Below are 16,831 nucleotides of genomic sequence, written 5' to 3'. Positions count from 1 at the left end.
GCTTGCGTCCTGCCTAAGAGGAAGGACGCGATCCAAGAAAGGGCAGCGCCCTGAAGGCCCACTGCGCTGACACGGTCGAGAAGAATGGCATGATCGACCGTGTCAAACGCAGCGGACAGGTCGAGGAGAACCAGGGCCTGGGGGAGACTGCTATCAGCTTTCCCCTTAAGTTCATCCATGACTGCCAGCACCACGCCCTCTGTAGAGTGGCCAGGGCGGAAACCCGCCTGGTGGGAGGCCAAAAGACGATTCTCCTCGAGATAGGTGGATAAGCAAGTAGTGACGTAGCTTTCAAGGATCTTCCCAAGATAGGGAAGCAGAGAAATGGGCCTGAAATTAGATAACAAAGAGGGGTCAAGACTAGGTTTTTTAAGAATAGGAAGAACGATAGCAGATTTGAATGAGGAGGGGACAGTAGCCAAAGTAAGAGAAGCATTAAGAAGAGCAAGAGGGGGAGCAGGGCAACTAGAAAAAATAATTCTAAGGATGCGAGCAGGAGCGCAGTCGGCAGGAGAACCGGACTTAACTTTGGCAAGCAGATCCAAAAAAAGCTGAGAGGAAATGGGCTGAAAGTAATTAAAAGAAGAAGAGGGTGAAGAAGAAGAGGCAGAGAGTTCAGGTTGGGGCGCAGGAGGAATGTTGGCCTTAATAGTAAGGATCTTATCAATAAAGTAATCATTGAGTGAAGAACATAAAGATTGGGAAGGAACCAAAGATGTGCAAGTGCGGCCAGAAGTGGCAAGACTATGGACTAAGGAAAAAATTTCACGTGATTTGTTGGCAGAGAAGGTAACTCTCTCAGTGAAGTATTTGGTCTTGGCCGCTAAAATAGCACTTTTGTATTCGTTCAAGAGGGTTTTATATTTGAGCCGGAGAGTGGGACAGTAGTTCCGTCTCCACTGACGTTCAGAGCGCCTGAGACCCAGTTTAAGAGTTTTTAGTTCACAAGTAAACCATTTGTGGGCATCATAAGGTCGAACACGCTTAACCCTCTTGAGGGGGGCGGCCTGATCACAAGAGGAGGAGAGACAAACAGTAATGGCGTCAGCCTGATCTTCCAAGGGCAAGTTAGTGAGGTCAGGAGCGGATAGGGCCAGAGAAGATGAGAGAGAATTAAGATCAATCTGGTTCCAGCTGCGTGCCAAGATGGTTTTAGAAGGAGGAGCTTTCTCGGCAGAGCCCAGATGGATGGAGAAAGAGATCATAGAGTGATCCGACCAGACACAGGGAAGAATGGAAATGGATGAAATGTTGCAACATGAAGACCAGATTTGATCCAGAGTATGACCCTGTGTGTGAGTGGGGGCCAAAACATGAGAGGAAAAATTGAGGCACTTGAGAGTGGCAGTGAAATCTTTGGATGATGAATCCTCCCTGGGATCACCTGGCCAATAGTTAAAATCCCCGAGTAGCAGCAACGAAGAATTGTTGACTACCAGGGTGGCCAGGAGGTCCAGCAGGGTGGACACAAAAAGCGGCATGGCTTGAGGGGGCGATACAGAAAAACAACTGTAAGAGGAGAGGGTAGATTAAGGGAGCGGGCAACCAAGAAGTCTACATTAAGTATAGGGGGGTGGGCGGGGAGTTGAAATTTCAAGGAGGATCGAATTATCATGGCCACACCCCCACCTATCTTACCGTCCGGGCGATCAGCTCGGAGGGCATAATAGGTGTCAGGCAGAATAGCTAAGAGATCAGGAAGAGAGTCAGAAGAGAACCAGGTTTCTGTGAGAAATAGAAAATCTGGAGAGTCAGTGTGGAGAAGAGTGGAAAGTGCCATATGATTTTTGGCCGCAGAGTGAGTATTGAGCAGAATAGCAGAGGCTGGAGGGAGACTAAGAGAAGAGCGGGAAGCAGGAGAAATACAGGGCAAGGGAAGGGAGGAGGTACTACCATCAGAGAGGGAACAAGGAAGAGGGCGGGCATAAATACCCAAAGCGTCTAGGTGGAGCCGTAGAGAAGGAGAAAGTGGAAAAGTAGTAGAATGAGCAGACAGTTGAGCCGAGGTATACACCAGATGGGAGGCAAGGTCTATGGCCCCTGGTCCCGGCCCGTCGCGGACGGGCGCAGACGGGCTTAACTTAGGCGCAACTTCGGCGCGCCTTCGTCGCGCCCGCTGCGCCCGCCTGCTGCGCCGTGGGGCCAACTGGCCAAAATGTAGGGACACATATGGGGAGTGGCAGGGGGGAGGGGCCAGAAAGCTGCACCGCTAGCCCAGCACCGCCCAAGATGGATGCCTCGCCCGTCTCCGCTCCGAGCAACAGCCCGGCTGAAGGAGGCGATGAGCGGCCGGCGCTCTGGGGGGCGAGCAGGAAGCAGCAGGAGTGGCGTTGCGCAATGGACCAGAGCGCGGCTAGAGGACACCAAAGATCGTGTCACCAGGTAAGCTTAAAAGTTTAAAAATGCAGCGTTGCTCCCGGCGAAGCCTCGGGAGATCTGTAGCAGGCGTGAGACAGGGCGCGATGACCACGGGCGCCTGGAAGTACTTGTCGGGGGGAGAGGGGCCAGAAAGCTGCACCGCTAGCCCAGTGCCGCCCAAGATGGATGCCTCGCCCGTCTCCGCTCCGAGCAACAGCCCGGCTGAAGGAGGCGATGAGCGGCCGGCGCTCTGGGGGGCGAGCAGGAAGCAGCAGGAGTGGCGTTGCGCAATGGACCAGAGCGCGGCTAGAGGACACCAAAGATCGTGTCACCAGGTAAGCTTAAAAGTTTAAAAATGCAGCGTTGCTCCCGGCGAAGCCTCGGGAGATCTGTAGCAGGCGTGAGACAGGGCGCGATGACCACGGGCGCCTGGAAGTACTTGTCGGGGGGGAGGGGCCAGAAAGCTGCACTGCTAGCCCAGCGCCGCCCAAGATGGATGCCTCGCCCGTCTCCGCTCCGAGCAACAGCCCGGCTGAAGGAGGCGATGAGCGGCCGGCGCTCTGGGGGGCGAGGAGGAAGCAGCAGGAGTGGCGTTGCGCAATGGACCAGAGCGCGGCTAGAGGACACCAAAGATCGTGTCACCAGGTAAGCTTAAAAGTTTAAAAATGCAGCGTTGCTCCCGGCGAAGCCTCGGGAGATCTGTAGCAGGCGTGAGACAGGGCGTGATAAGAAGTGATAGCTGCTGAAGTTCTAGGGAGACGTCCTAAACACCCTGTGTACACTTGAGATTGCAGTAGTATTTGTAGTGTATGACAAGAATCTATTGATAAATTATGCAGTTTCTTACGAGCATATAGTAAAAAAAAGTGTTAAACAAAAGATAAAGGTGTGGCAAGGACTAGACCCTTGCAAAGTGAGAAAAAATACTGCAAGTCATTCTCTGGCTTGTCTTTCTACGAAAGTTTGTCAAAGTGTTTTTTACCATTTCAGGATGTTGGCAGTACATCATACTCAAATGCGGAAGTTAGTGAGAAGATTGTATTATGCAAAAAGACCAGCACTAAAGTTAAATGAGTTGAACAGTGCACTTTTGCGTGGGTCAGTATCAGATGTGAAGAAGGTTTGTGGTGATATTGAGTTTTGTTACTTTGGTCCTCAGCAGGAGAGTGCGGAAACTGACACATTAGTAGAACAAAATGTTGAAGACAATGTAGGACCCATGATTACAAAAATGTTTGAAGATCAAATCACAAAGTTTAAGGTAATTTCAGGTGAAAGACCAAATGTTTCTTATATTTGTTGTCGGCGAACTCACTATAAAAATCAGACTAGGAATGTCAATCTGTATTTAAAAAAGTGAAACAAAAAATAATGATAAGTGGAAGGAATTTGCAACTTATTTGTTGGTAGAGGATTGTTTTGATTTGGGATCTGAGCAGCGTATTTGCAAATATTGTTATAACAAATTAGATGAGAATAAAATGCCAGCTAGAGCTGTTCATAATAATCTAGAGTTAGTTTCTATTCCTCCAGAGCTGATAGATTTAAATACCTATGAGTCTATTCTCATTCAATGTGTGCACCCCTTTCAGGCTATTGTTCGTATGAAGCCTAAAACAGGTAAATTGCCTCCATCAGACTTACAAAGAGGATTGAAAGGAAGAGTTGTGTATTTACCATTAGATTTAAAGAAAAACATTGAAACTATTGGTGTAGACCATGCAGAAAATTAACCACTGGTCATTCTAGTCAATGGTGTTCCTACTAAGAATAAGAAAATCTGGCAAGAGTTAGTGGATGTTAGAAAAGTGCAAAAGGCAACATTGTATCTGATAAAAAATAATGAGTACTATAGAAATGTGTTTGTAGGAGAAGAAGATATAGATTTAGCAGAAGATACTGAAACATTAAGTGGACAAATTGAAAAAGTGGACATGACCAGATGTGAAGAAATCTATGAACATTACAGTGTACATCCACTTCATTCCAAAGAAGTGATGGGGAATACGATTGAGTTGTTCCAAATGAAAAAAGCAAGAGGAAGTCTCATGAGTGTATGGGAAGAGAGCTTGGAAGCTCGTTGTTTCCCGCAGTTGTTTCCAACAGGAAAAGGTGGACGATATGATGAACGTTCTGTGCAGATTCCTGCATCTGAATATCGGACAACAAGATTATATGCAGAAGATCCAAGATTTCGACAATGTATCCCTTATATGTTTCATCTTCTGTTTGAAAGTGACTTGTCTGGACTTTCATATGCAGTAAATCACATTTTAAAAACTGTAATGCATCTGCAAAATGTAACTGCAAAGGATTTTATGGATAAAGTGCATCAGAGAGATGATCATTTAGAATCTCAGTTAATTAATCTGATGGCATGTCAGCGTGGGACAGCGTGGTACCGTAATCATGGAGAACTGAAATGTATGCTACAGAACTTAGGAACTCCTACATGGTTTGTTACACTAAGCTGTGCTGAGTATGCTTGGGATGATTTACTTGAATTTCTTCGAGAGGCAAATTCCAATATGAAAAATATTGAATACAAAACATCTGGAGAATTGTGCTCTTTGGATCCTGTTAATGTATGCAGATATTTCAATCATAGATTTGAAGCTATGATGTCTTTCATCTGCAATAAAAAGAATCCTCCTCTTGGAGAAGTTGTGGATTTCTTTTGGAGAAAGGAGTATCAAGCAAGAGGTGCTCCTCATATACATATGTTGTTATGGATCAAGGACGCCCCCAAATTTGGAACAGATTCAGATGATACTGTTTTGTCTTTCATTGAAGATTATGCCACATGTGCTGTATCCAATAGCAGAGAAGATAAAAACTTAAAACAACAAGTCTTACGATTTCAAAGCCATAGATGTGGAAAATAGTGTAGACTAAAGTACAAGTCTAAGGCTAAGGTTCTATACCAAATGTCGTTTTGGATTTCCACGTCCTGTATTATCCAAAGGAAGAGTGAACAGTTTTATGTCAGCTATGCAACATACCATCACAAGAAAGTCTCCGAAAAATACCTACAACTTAAGAAGAAGCGAAGAGTCAAAACACATAAATGACTACAATCCAGTTATTTTATCCATGTGGAACGCTAACATGGATATTCAGTATGTTACGGACAATTCCATTGCTGTTGCTCGATATGTAACGTCCTACATTACTAAATCAGAAAAGACGGAATTGAAAGAAATGACGGAAGAGATTTCTCACGTGAAGACTCTCAGTAAGAAATTATACAGTTTCAGTTTGAAGATGTTATCACATCGTGAAATTGGAGCATATGAATGCTCAGATCGGTTATCATCTGCAAGTCTATACTCCAAAAGTAGAAGAATCATTTGGGTGAGTCTAGGTCTTGCAGCAATGCGAAATCGGGTACTGAAATCTGTTCAAGAAATTGAATATTTAGCAGAAAAAGAACCAGAAAGTACAGATATTTTGAAAACGAATATGTTGGACACATATTAACCAAACAGAAGTCATCATCTTGAGAACATGTGTCTCTATGAAGTGCTGCAAAACTACACTTTTAAACGGAATACTACAGAGAACATCAATGATGGAAAATATGCAGTTATTGGTTACGAAAGATGTTTGGTGAAACAAAGGAAAGGAAATTTAATTAATCATAGGAAACTGAGTTACGACACTGCAGATAAAAGGGAATTTTTCTATTTAGCCCTTTTGCAAATGTTCAAACCGTGGCATTCAGAACTGGAATTACTTGGAGATTTTCAGAGCTATGAGGATTCATTTAATGCTTGTAAAGATAGCACACAATGGAGTGCTTTTGCAAATTATGTGAAAATGTTGAATGATGAAATTGATCAAGAAGCTACAATTGCAGCTGAGATTGCTAGAGACAGTTCTCAAGACAGTCAAAGTTCTGCTGCATTGAGTCAAGATCCACTAGGACAACTAATTGTTGAAAATGAGGCAGCAATTGCCATGAATGAGGTGGAAACAGCAATGCATCAAGCTCAAGAAGATGTAATGCAGTTAGGAAACTTGGAAGAACAACTAAGGGGTCGATTCCGATCCTGGAGAAACCGGGTACGAACCGTCGGTCGGAGCGTTTTCTCCGTCCGACTCGTACCTGGTAAAAACACCATACAAACATGCAAGTACGATTTGCACGGAAACACCATTTCCGTACGAATCGTACAAAACACCGACCGACACAAAAACACATACAAATGTGATCCGGGACGGCGCGTACGCGACATGCGGATGGAGTTAGGCAGCTTTTTACGTACCAGCAAGTACGATTCGTACCGACAGCACTCCGGACGGCTATATTTTTACGGCACACAACCCCCCAGCCCCCCCGTATGTCCGGTGCGGACCCCCACCCCACCCCCCGTATGTACGGTGCGGACCCCCACCCCCGTATGTCCGGTGCGGACCCCCACCCCACCCCCCGTATGTACGGTGCGGACCCCCACCCCCGTATGTATGGTGCGGACCCCAACCCCACCCCCCCGTATGTACGGTGCAGACCCCCACCCCACCCCCCATATGTACGGTGCAGACCCCCACCCCCCGTATGTACGGTGCGGACCCCCACCCCACCACCGTATGTACGGTGCGGACCCCCACCCCACCCCCGTATGTACGGTGCGGACCCCCACCCCCGTATGTCCGGTGCGGACCCCCACCCCACCCCACCCCCCGTATGTACGGTGCGGACGCCCACCCCCGTATGTACGGTGCGGACCCCCACCCCCGTATGTCCGGTGTGGACCCCCACCCCCGTATGTACGGTGCGGACCCCCACCCCACCCCCGTATGTACAGTGCGGACCCCCAGCGCGTATGGGGGTGAGGTGGGGGTCCGCAGGATACATACGGGGGTGGGGGTCCGCACCGTACATACGGGGGGTGGGGTGGGGGTCTGCACCGTACATACGGGGGTGGGGTGGGGGTCTGCACCGTACATGCGGGGGTGGGGGTCCGCACCGTACATACGGGGGTTGGGGGGACGTTGCTAACATACGGGGGGGCTGGTGGGACGTCGCGGACATGGGGGGGCTGGGGGGCCATCACAGACATACGGGAGGCTGGGGGGACATCGCGGACATACGGGGGGCTGGGGGGACGTCGCGGACATACGGGGGGACTGGGGGGACGTTGCGGACATGGGGGGGTGTTCGGCACGTATGCGGGCACATGTTTGGACGTCTCCATGGTTGCTGTGGAGGTCCGCTCCGCACGGTGTTTTTACCATACGGTTGTGGATTCGGACGGACGGGACGGATCGTACTTGCGCGTTCGGACGTCGGTTTGCCGAGTCGTACGTAAAAACGGCCGGGGATGTGTCGGACACTTTTTCCGACCCGAGGACGTGTCAGGGTATATTCCCAATGCGATTTGTATGGTGTTTTTTACATACGAATCGTACTTGCCAGTTTGTACGGGACTTGTACGATTCGTACGTAAAAAAATCTGGATACGATTCGTACGGGGAATATTTCTCCAGGATCGGAATCGACCCCTAAATGTTGAACAGAAACAAATATATCAGCAAGTGAAAGAACAGCTTGACCATGGATTGCTTCATGAAAAGAAAGAGTGCTCATGTACATCATTTCAACCTATCCGAATGTATGTGAGTGGTGAAGCTGGAACAGGAAAAAGGTTCTTAATTAAAGTAATTACAAGTTATCTGCAGAAAACAACTGAGTCGCATTTGTCTTGTGTTGTCGCTGCTCCAACTGGGTTGGCAGCACATAACATTAAAGGAATTACTTTACATTGTTTACTAATGCTACCAGTAGAGCATGAGAACAAATTGGAATACCGCAAGCTATCTGGAGAAGCTTGTTGTGAAGTTTCAAGAGTCCTGAAGAAAATTAATCTTCTCATTATTGATGAGGTAAGCATGGTCTCAAACTTGATGCATTTAAGAATGCAGCAAATTCTTAAAACAGAGTATGACGTGTTATTTGTAGGAAAACACGTCATCGTTTTTGGAGATCTACTGCAACTGACTCCTGTAAAAGGACAACCAGTATTTAAAACACTTGCGCATGAAGATACCAGAAAGTCTCTGGGTAGTGTTGGAAACGTGAACATTTGGACATATTTTGAATAGAAAGAACTGACGAAAAATATGCGACAGGCAAATGATGCTGAATATGGAAGTATTCTTCAAGATATAAGAATTGCCCTTCTGACAGAACATGGCAAACAAGCTTTGCAGAGTCGATTACTTTCCAATTTGTTTCCAAATGAAAATGTAGTTCCTGAGAAAGTATACATGAAAATTGCAGAAAATAAATCAGTAATCTGCTTAATGCCAACACTGCGCGAGTGTTCTATATTCAACGAACAACTATTGAAACTGGAAAATGAAGAAATTATAAAAATGGAAGCCATCGATAAAATAGAGCATGAAGGAATCACTATTATTTTGACGGGAAAATTGAAAACAAAACTGGATTCTTTAGAAAAAAAGATATCTAAAACGGCTGGTTTAGAAAAGACTCTATATGCATGTATAAACTGTCGGGTAATTTTAAGGCTTAATTTGGATGTAGAAAAAGGTTTAGTTAATGGAGCAATGGGTAAAGTGGTGGATTTTGTTAATTATCAGAAAAAAGATGGAATTGAATTTTTAAAAATTAAATTTGATCAGATTGAAGAAGTTAAAGAAATTGGTCGTTGTTCAGTTCGCTTTTTGCTTGTTAAAGATTTATATGTCCGTAGGAAACAATTTCCATTTTCTCTGGCATACGCAGTGACTATTCATAAATCTCAAGGGTTAAGTGTAGACAGTGCATTGGTGAACATTGGATCTACTGTGTTTAAAGAGGGTATGGCATATGTTGCTTTGTCGTGAGTCAGAACATTATCTGGTTTGTATTTGATTGATTTTGATGATACAAAGGTTACTGCAGATGCAAACTGTGTAATAGAGTATAATAGGTTAAGAAGGGCGTATGCTCCCAATTTAGGTCAATATCCTGTATTTGAGAGCGTGTGGTTGGTCGAAAAAAAAGGTATGAGAATATCTGTACTGAAGGTGTAGAGAAGGGAAAAGGGCTGGGGGGACATCGCAGACATACTGGGGGCTGGGGGGATGTCGCGGACATACGGGGGGACTGGGGGGACGTCGCGGACATGGGGGGGTGTTCGGCACGTATGCGGGCACATGTTTGGATGTCTCCATGGTTGCTGTGGAGGTCCGCTCCGCACGGTGTTTTTACCATACGGTTGTGGATTCAGACGGACGGGACGGATCGTACTTGCGCGTTCGGACATCGGTTTGCCGAGTCGTACGTAAAAATGTCCGGGGATGTGTCGGACACTTTTTCCGACCCGAGGACGTGTCGGGGTATATTCCCAATGCGATTTGTATGGTGTTTTTTACATACGAATCGTACTTACCAGTTTGTACGGGACTTGTACGATTCGTACGTAAAAAAATCCGGATACGATTCGTACGGGGAATATTTCTCCAGGATCGGAATCGACCCCTAAATGTTGAACAGAAACAAATATATCAGCAAGTGAAAGAACAGCTTGACCATGCATTACTTCATGAAAAGAAAGAGTGCTCATGTACATCATTTCAACCTATCCGAATGTATGTGAGTGGTGAAGCTGGAACAGGAAAAAGGTTCTTAATTAAAGTAATTACAAGTTATCTGCAGAAAACAACTGAGTCGCATTTGTCTTGTGTTGTCACTGCTCCAACTGGGTTGGCAGCACATAACATTAAAGGAATTACTTTACATTGTTTACTAATGCTACCAGCAGAGCATGAGAACAAATTGGAATACCGCAAGCTATCTGGAGAAGCTTGTTGTGAAGTTTCAAGAGTCCTGAAGAAAATTAATCTTCTCATTATTGATGAGGTAAGCATGGTCTCAAACTTGATGCATTTAAGAATGCAGCAAATTCTTAAAACAGAGTATGACGTGTTATTTGTAGGAAAACACGTCATAGTTTTTGGAGATCTACTGCAACTGACTCCTGTAAAAGGACAACCAGTATTTAAAACACTTGCGCATGAAGATACCAGAAAGTCTCTGGGTAGTGTTGGAAACGTGAACATTTGGACATATTTTGAATAGAAAGAACTGACGAAAAATATGCGACAGGCAAATGATGCTGAATATGGAAGTATTCTTCAAGATATAAGAATTGGACTTCTGACAGAACATGGCAAACAAGCTTTGCAGAGTCGATTACTTTCCAATTTGTTTCCAAATGAAAATGTAGTTCCTGAGAAAGTATACATGAAAATTGCAGAAAATAAATCAGTAATCTGCTTAATGTCAACACTGCGCGAGTGTTCTATATTCAACGAACAACTATTGAAACTGGAAAATGAAGAAATTATAAAAATGGAAGCCATCGATAAAATAGAGCATGAAGGAATCACTATTATTTTGACGGGAAAATTGAAAACAAAACTGGATTCTTTAGAAAAAAAGATATCTAAAACGGCTGGTTTAGAAAAGACTCTATATGCATGTATAAACTGTCGGGTAATTTTAAGGCTTAATTTGGATGTAGAAAAAGGTTTAGTTAATGGAGCAATGGGTAAAGTGGTGGATTTTGTTAATTATCAGAAAAAAGATGGAATTGAATTTTTAAAAATTAAATTTGATCAGATTGAAGAAGTTAAAGAAATTGGTCGTTGTTCAGTTCGCTTTTTGCTTGTTAAAGATTTATATGTCCGTAGGAAACAATTTCCATTTTCTCTGGCATACGCAGTGACTATTCATAAATCTCAAGGGTTATGTGTAGACAGTGCATTGGTGAACATTGGATCTACTGTGTTTAAAGAGGGTATGGCATATGTTGCTTTGTCGTGAGTCAGAACATTATCTGGTTTGTATTTGATTGATTTTGATGACACAAAGGTTACTGCAGATGCAAACTGTGTAATAGAGTATAATAGGTTAAGAAGGGCGTATGCTTCCAATTTAGGTCAATATCCTGTATTTGAAAGCGTGTGGTTGGTCGAAAAAAAGGTATGAGAATATCTGTACTGAAGGTGTAGAGAAGGGAAAAGAACAAGATAATGTTGTTTTTGCAAGTAAAAAGAAAAAGGACACTATTGAAGAGATTGTTGGTTATCAGTTTGAAAATAGTTCAGGTGTCAACTGCTATGCTAATGTAGTGGTCAATGTTGTTTTTTATCTTGAAGGTTTGCAACAACAAATTATGCAGAATCGGGAAAAAAGATTCTGTTTCTTGTTGCATTTTGTTTATGAAAAATTGACAACAGATACAAGTAAAATACAAACTGTTTCAGATGTTCGTAATCTTTTGGATGTATGTTCTGGTTCTACACAATTTACGCAAAATACCCAACAAGATGCTCAGGAATTTTTAATATATATGCTTACCATTTTTGAAAATGAAGGTGTAGAAATAGAAAATATTTTTGGCCTTTGTTACAAATGGGAACATCATTGTGAAAATTGTATGTATACATCTAGCACTAATGTAGACACTGAAAGATTTCTATATTTAACATTACCGGACTGTAAATCAGTGTCTTTCAATGAATTAGTTAAAGCTGCAAATCAAAATATGGAGTGTAGCCAATGTAAATCAGAAATGTTATCCACATTATTTAAAAAAAATATGGACAGTATATAATTTTAATGATGCAACGTTGTACAGCTGATGGAAGAAAATTGGATACTTTAATATAGCAATTTGTAGCAACACAACTATCAATATCAAGAAGGACTTTTGTAGCAATTGCAATAATTTTCCATGATGGTCCTTCCAGAACATCTGGACATTACACTGCCTATCTAAAATGTGACAAAGACTGGACACTTTGTAATGATGCCCAGTTGGTTTTCAAACAACGTTTGCCTAGTGAATTACCAAATTCCTACCTAATATTTTTAAAGCCAAAGTTTTAGGAAGATAATTCACTCTCTGAGGAATTTATTATTATAATTTATTAGGATTACCATTGGACAATTTACATAAAAAACAGTGCAAAAATCCCATTTGGCCTCAAGGAAAGGTATATGTTTGAATTATGGACTTTTTCTTACTCATTGACTCGCTGAATATTTTGAAGCGACAACATTTTCAGTTTTTATAAATTGAAGTTATAAAATTTTGTTAGCAATAAGCATTTTATATATGTGTGATTTGTATTTTCTGGTATTTTACTGAGAATAGAATGTTGTTTTTCTTAAACAATCTTTTTGATTGTTTTTTTTTTGCCCGCTGTTATGTGATGAGTATGATTGAAATCACTATTTCTAGTGAAATTCAATATATTCTGAGAACAGCAAAAAAGGCAAACAAATTACTTTGTTTAAATTATGCTGTGTTGTTAAAAATGTATTATTATGTGTTATAACTATTTTTTCTTTTATTTCACAGATCCTAATTCTAAAATAAGCAATTTACCACAATTTACATTACAAAAAACAACTGAAAAAAATGTGTACCAATTTTTAGTTCTAATACTGTGAAGGTAAGTTTAACTATTAATATGGACAATGGGCAGATCTGCAAGAAGCTACAAAGTTTGAATACGTTTTTCGAAACACCCTGTTTATACCTATGTAGTTTTGGAATCTCTCTGTCATAGGATATCATATGACCTGCAAAAAAACATATTTGAGTGGTTCATAACAATAGTATTGAAGGACTGCAATCATTTCAATCATTCTTCTTTGAGCATCTCTGCAGACAAACATCGGTGCTTTCCTCCTATCATTCACAAGCAATTTTCCAAACAGAAATATGTTACTTTTTGTAACATAGTTATAGCGCAAGACACTCTTTTATATTTAGAAATAGAGGAAAAGGCACTCTGTGTACCTTTTTTCTCAATGTAAATACGACCTCATCATACACACCACTTTGAAAGGGTGTTCTATAAGTGTTGATGTGCGTGATTGCACAAAATACTCATAGAACATGACACATCTCCAGATTTATCAAAATTAAGGACATGTGTGTGAATGCTGCACCATTCTCCAATTGGTGTAGCAAAAGCACAACACGGAGAATTGTTTTCATTTCTCCTCATTTTTTAACCTTCAAACATGCTAAAATGCTCAGCATATATTTAAGGAGAAAAATGCCTTTACTGATTGTTTTTGTGCAGGAAGGTGTGTCTTCCTGCACAAAAACAAACACCACATGACACAGATATCCTTGCACCATGGTGCAAGGGTGCCTGTGTCACCATATGGCTGCAGTTTAAGCAGCCGTGCAGAGAGAAGCATAGATTTGAAACATATTTATGTACATATGTTGCATCCCTGCGCTTCGGAAGTACTACAGCACACTGCAGTTAAAGAGGTTACTGTGTGATGCTGCAGCACTTCCTCATAGTTCTGCTCTTATACATTCACAATACACTACTAATGCATTAGTTCAGTCAATTAAGCACTACACATACATTCATCTAAACTTAAACACACTAACAAACAAATATAGCTCCTTTTTTAAACCAGGAAAGTTAGTTCTTAGAAGAACTTTTTTTTTCTTCTTTTTTCTTTTATATTTCTTTTCTTGGTTTTCTGAACAATTTTTAAATTTTTTTGGTTTTCTGGAAAAAAAGGAAAAAACAGAACTGGAGGAAAAAACAATGAACTTCAGGGAAAAAATAAAAAAATAAAAAAACTAGCAATTATGGTTTTCTTGCTTCCTGCAAATTAAGTCAATGGACTGCTCTCCGTAGCAAAGGACGGTGTTGTATTTTATGCAGTGGACTTTCAATGTAGCAAACTGTGTTCGGATGTCCAAGTGTTGGTCTGATGGATCCACACGCAAAGTACTCTGCTCTGAAGGACCAGGAAGAACTCGCATTCTTCGGCACTCTTCACGTGCCAGGTGGACTGGATGCATGGTCTTGAGGTGTTTTTTCATGCTGGCTGTACCACATGAATACTTTTTAGTTGGATCGCCACGGTAGAGCACTCGTTGACATATCTTGCATGTCACTAAGGTGGCATTAGTTTTGGTTTGCCCCTCTGGAAAAGTAAAAAAATTTCCAGACCACAGATGAGTACCTTTCTGGGCATGGTGGTTCTACCAGGAATTCATCTTCAGATGATTGAGCAGATGCTGGAGGTGCCTGCTGCCCTGAAGCCATTGTTTGGAAAAAATTTTGATCTAAGTGTAAACTTAGTCAAAAAATTTCTTCTCAGCAGAGAGATGCTCCTCCAAAGAAGGTCTAAGAAGAATGATTGAAATGGGCGGGGTCTTTCAATAGTTAGAATAGGAAGTCTAATGAACCAATCAAGTCAAGTCAAGTAATTCTTTATTCGGTTATTAAGACAGAATAACCATAAAAGTACAGACACAAAAATTACACATATATTAAAAAATGACAATAATAGGAACCAGACATTAGAAAAATCGAGTAAGTTCAGATCTCAATTGTTTTCCGTAATTTAAAAACATTTTTAAGGAATGAGGAAATAAGTACGACTGTTAAAATATTATCCAATTTCTGTACAGCTAAAAAAGCAGGGCGACATCGATTAATTTCCATCATTTTTAGCAAAGGAACGACAAACATTTGTCTAGGTCTGGTATAGAATTTACAAAAGAAAAGTATATGCATATCAGATTGTACTGATAGATCATCACAGGGACATTTGTTCAAAATTTTTAACCAATTATTCATAACAGGAAAGCTGAGTAATCTAAATAGTAGATTAAATCTAATAAAAATCTTTCGTGTTCGCTCATTAGTAGCTTTAAATATGGCTGCAAGCTATTACAAATTACAATTTGTTCATGAGTTACCACCGTAGTTTTCTTGAACTCTATTCTGGTTCTGGTCTCTTGCAAATAGGTCATACATCTATCTTTTAGACATTTCCTAGATATATTACAAAGAGTGGACGGGTCTGCATAATAATCCCCCAGCCCTAATAGCGTAAGGAAATTATTAATATAATTCAGCCATCTAATTTTCCCACACTTCTCTAGGCCCATCGCATTTCCCATGATCATTCGATTTAAACCAGATTCATCTGCAGTCCATATTCTGTGCCATGATAGAACTGGTGCAGTTTTTATTATATCTTCTAAATATGGTTCCCCAAGTTCTACATGGCAAACATATGTTGAAACACTCTGTGGGACCCCTAGGAGATATTTCATAAAATTATTTTCAACAATTTGTAAAATGCTAACATTTGCATATCCCCATAGGCCTGCCCCATAAGTGGCAATAGCTACACAAGTTGCTTTATAAACAGTCAGCATTTCCTTAATTGGTTTCCTCCCTATTTTTTGGCTAAAAATTTTTAAGGCCATGATAGATTTACAGTACAACAATTTCCTTGTCTTAATTGTATTGTTCCATAACCCGGAACTGTCAATTAAGACCCCTAAGTAGGGAAATGTTAAAGTGTCCTCTACTGGGGTAGTTCCAATGAAAATTTACTTTTTTCTTCCTCTGTGCACCCGACCCACAATGCATGGTGAATGTCTTAGAGCAATTTATGCTTAGATCCAATTGATTCATAAAATTAGAAAAGGAGGAAACTACTCTTTGCATGGCCTGCGGTGTTCTGGCCATCAGGACCGCATCATCTGCATATAGCAGAATAGGGATTGATCTTTTCCCTACCAATGTCACGTCCCTACATTCAGTTATCAAGGTCTTTTCCACACTATTGATATAGAGTGTAAAAAGGAACGGCGCGAGGACACAGCCCTGTCGGACACCCCTTTCAATTGCAAAAGATCTAGTGCATTCACCATTTTTCCCATATCTTACTCTAGCCGATGCTCCTGCATAAAGATCTCTCAGGAAGTTAATGATCTGTTTATCCACACCCAGTTTATTCATAACTACCCAAAGTTTACAATGTGTTACAGAGTCGAATTCAGTAGTAAGATCCACAAAAGTTAAAAACATTCGACCCTCTTTGGCTTTGGTGTATTTTTCAATTAAAATATGCAAATTCAGACACTGTTCAATAGTACCGAGACCTTTCCTAAAGCCATACTGCAGGTCACTTAAAATATTATCTTCATTCGCCCAAACATGTAACCTATCTAAAATTACCCTTCCTAGGATTTTAATAGTGGAATCCAGGAGTGATATTGGGCAGTAACACTTACAGTTTTCGCGGTCACCCTTTTTAAAAATTGGGACTATCAGGGATTCACACCATGATGGGAGTAGGCCTTTTTTCAGAGTGGCGTTAAACAGTCGTGTGAGGATTGGATCCCATAGTTCCTTGTTGTTTTTAAATAAATCAACAGGGACTCCATCAGGGCCAGGTGCTTTCCCTGCCAGACATGCATCAATACATTTCCGCACCTCAGTTATTGTTATTTCAAGTTCGAGTTGGCTACTACTCTGTGTTTCGTCTCTCAGTTGGGTATTGTCGTTGATACTTCCTGTGTCATCCTGTACAATAGAATACAATTTGGCAAAATATTCAGCCCACTCACTCTCAGTGATTGCCACATCTAGAGGGTCCGTGTGGCTAAAATTT

The sequence above is a fragment of the Triturus cristatus genome, chromosome 2_1 (assembly GCF_964204655.1).
Source record: "Triturus cristatus chromosome 2_1, aTriCri1.1, whole genome shotgun sequence".
NCBI classification, from domain to species: domain Eukaryota; kingdom Metazoa; phylum Chordata; class Amphibia; order Caudata; family Salamandridae; genus Triturus; species Triturus cristatus.
Note: the sequence above shows the minus strand (reverse complement) of the source record.